We start from the raw sequence: 3,365 nt of genomic DNA on the forward strand, positions 1-3,365 counted from the left end.
AGAAGTACCTAATGAAGGAGCTTCACAGCAGCAAACTTCACGTGCTCTCCATGAGGGCAGCAACATCAGTGACACTGAGGAGACCCGTGACCAGGCTCGTCGTTTCCCGAGGGCGTGGGGCCGTCCTCGGCTCACTCCGCGAATTGCTCCCGCTTGCTGAGGCAGCTTACCTCAGGAGCGGGACCGAGGGGCTCTAATGGCTACCGGAGACGGTTAAAATAGGCGCGCAGCAACTAGCTGGGTAATTCAAATAGCGCGCAGTGATTGGTTAGACGATTTAAATCGGAGCGCGATGATTGGCTGGGTAATTCAAACAGGGGCGCGGTGATTGGCAGAGCCCCTGCTAATCTTAGTGCTGGCGGCAGCTCTGGGCGCGGCGCTTCGCTTCCTTGAGGGGCGGCCGCTGGTGAGGCGCCCGCCAGCGGGTGGGGGGGCGGCTGCTGTCACGGGCGGGGGGGGCTGGCCTTCTGCTTGTGCCTGAGCGTGCTCGGGGGTCGTCCCTGTCACCTTCCCTAGTCCAGGTGGAGGGCAGCACGCTGAGGGGAGCGATCGGTGCCCTGGAGGGCAGGGGTTTTACTGGGAGAGACCTGGGGAAGGTGGGAGAGAGGGGGTGCGGTGTGCAGCGAGGGCGAAGCGGTTCTTCGGGAAAGGGCTGAGCGTCTTGGTGAACAATAAAATAAAAAAAAGAACCCTAAAAGAGCCCCATCTTTAAGCTGTAAATGCAAACATCGGTATGAGAAGTGTTCTTGGGAGAGGTGGTTCCCTCAGGCTCCGGGTTGTCTCTGAAGGGAGCTGGCCTGGCCTCTGCCAGGGTTAGGTGAGGTGTGGGTGAGGTGGCTGCTGAGCTTGGTGCCAGCCAGAGTGCCTGGAAAAACTCCGCAAACCCCGTTGCTTTCACTCAAACCACAGTTGTTACACAGCTGACAAAGATGACAGGGTTCCAGTGACGCTAATCATGCTGAAGACCTGGGGTTATTTGTTTCCAGGCATGGTGCTGTTCATCTGCATGGCAGATTCCATGTAGTGAAGGTGTAGCTGCATAAAAGAAGTGTGTAATTATGGAACTGCTGAACCATTGTTCCTGTCCTTAATATGGCTGCGGAAATAAGTCAGCATTATAGAATTGTGCAGGTTGGAAAGGACCTTTAAGAGCATCAAGTCCATCTCTAAACCATGTCCCCAAGTGCCACATCTACACGTCTTTTAAATACCTCCAAGGATGGTGACTCAAACCCCTCCCTGGGCACCCTGTTCCAGTTCTTGACAGCCCTTTTGGTGAAATTTTTTTGTAATATCCAATCTGAACCTCCCTTGGCACAACTTGAGGACTTTTCCTCTTGTCCTATCACTTGTTGCTTGGGAGAAGAGACTGACACACACCCCCTTGCCTACAGCCTCTTTTCAGGGAGCTGTAGAGAGCAATAAGGTCCCCCCCGAGCAGCCATCTCCTCTCCAGGCTAAACAACCCTGGTTCCTGCAGCTACTCCTCATCAGACTTGTGCTCCAGACCCTTCCCCAGCTCCATTGCTCTTCTCAGGACACACTCCAGCACCTCAGTATCTTTCTTGTATTGCGGGGCCCAAAACTGAACACAGTATTTGAGGTGCGGCCTCACTAGTGCCAAGTACAGGGGATCACAGGTTAATTGTCAGTATCCCTGCACTAGGAGTCATTGCTGAGGAAATGCTGGGATATTTAATTGCTTAAGCATTTAATTGCTGGGCAAAAATAGACATATGTTCCCATGGGTAACTTCCTGCAAGTGTTAAAAGTTACAGCGACTGCAAAATGGACCATAAATGTGAGCAGTCACCATCAGTTATTACACACTGATACTGAGCAGAGAGTTCGCAGGAGGGTTTGGAGAGAACTAGAGGAATTACAGTTTGGAGAAAGCCTCTTCTAGGGCCTCCTCAGGGAGGACAGACTAACATTTGCTACTCTGCCTCCTGCAGCTTGGATAGGAAGGACTGAAGTTGATGGCATGAGTTCTGATACTTACAGAAAATACAAAGGAGACCTTTCCAAGGCCCTGCAAGCAGTGCTGGCTGCTACTGGGAACGCTGCCTCTACATATTCCTCAACACTAAGGTCAGCCAGAAACCAGAAATAGCCTTGGTCCTTTTTGTTTAGTCTTAAGTGGTTACAGCTCCAATGAGTCACTCCACAGCCTAGAAGTGTTCAAGTTATGGGGCAGCACAATCATGCCCTCTGATATGAGTGTGCTTCTTTGGATAGACACCACTTCTGTGGGTGGATTTTTAGAAGGTAAAATTCCTAATGAGCCTGCTGCCTTATGCTGCTCCAGCAGCTGCAGAGGAAACCAGAGGCCAAATTCTCCATGGCCTCCGAGCATGCAGTGCTGAAGCTGGGTAATCCACTCATGAGGAACATGCTGCATGGCTGTAAGTAGTAGTAAATGCTCGAAGATCAGAACAGCCCCAGGAGGTAGATAATGGCTAGTGTGCAACAGAGATCCTCTCTGGCACAAGTACAACCGTCAGACTCTCCTCATGTAGACTCAGTGTATGGCAGTTGCCAGCTTCATTATACAATGCCCCCAAGTGCCATGCATTGAGCTGACAAAAGTGGTCTGTTGCCAGTATAACACCATCCATGCTGGGAGTTTTGCTGGCATCAGCAGATGGATTTTTTAATTTTTTTATTACATTTCTTAGCTGATGTAGTTACACCAGCCAAATTATGCAAATACCAATTCCTTCAATTTAGAATCACACTAAAGTATCTATTCCTCTCCTCCCTGCAAACACAGCTCTGAGATTCATCTGTACTTCATGCTTTTCCACTTGTCAGCAACAGCCCGTCAAGATACCAGGCATAAACACCGCAGGCAGGAACTGGGCATTACAGAGCCACTAAGCTTCAGTTTCAGACACAGAGATGGGTGATGGTCATTCTTCATTTATTCCTGAATGCAGTGATCTTCCGTTTGCAAGCTAATGTTAAACTAAACTAATATATTGCTGACAGTTATCCTAGAAGTCACTAGTAACATCAAGGAAATTTGACTCTTAATAAATATTGGTACCATATATGCCTATTGTGAGGGAATAGGACTTGCTCAGAGTTGAAGTAAAGAGCTGCAAAGAAGTGATTTGTAGTAGGGGAAAAAAATAATAATGTTTTCAGTTCTTTTAAAGCCCCAAGAACAATCACATTCTTTGAGTACCATTTTGTAGCACCTTAGCTATTTGCTATTTAAACAAAGAGAGGCAGAAAAGCTCTTGTAACCTGACCCAGCTCCATTAATTAGTTTGTGTTTCTTGGCAATCGGAAAATAAAGACTGAACAATACACTTTTTGAAGTTTATCTTCTGGTCATCCCTCTTCTGTGCACTGTGCTA

The sequence above is a fragment of the Falco punctatus genome (genome assembly GCF_963210335.1).
Source record: "Falco punctatus genome assembly, chromosome: 19".
NCBI lineage: Eukaryota > Metazoa > Chordata > Aves > Falconiformes > Falconidae > Falco > Falco punctatus.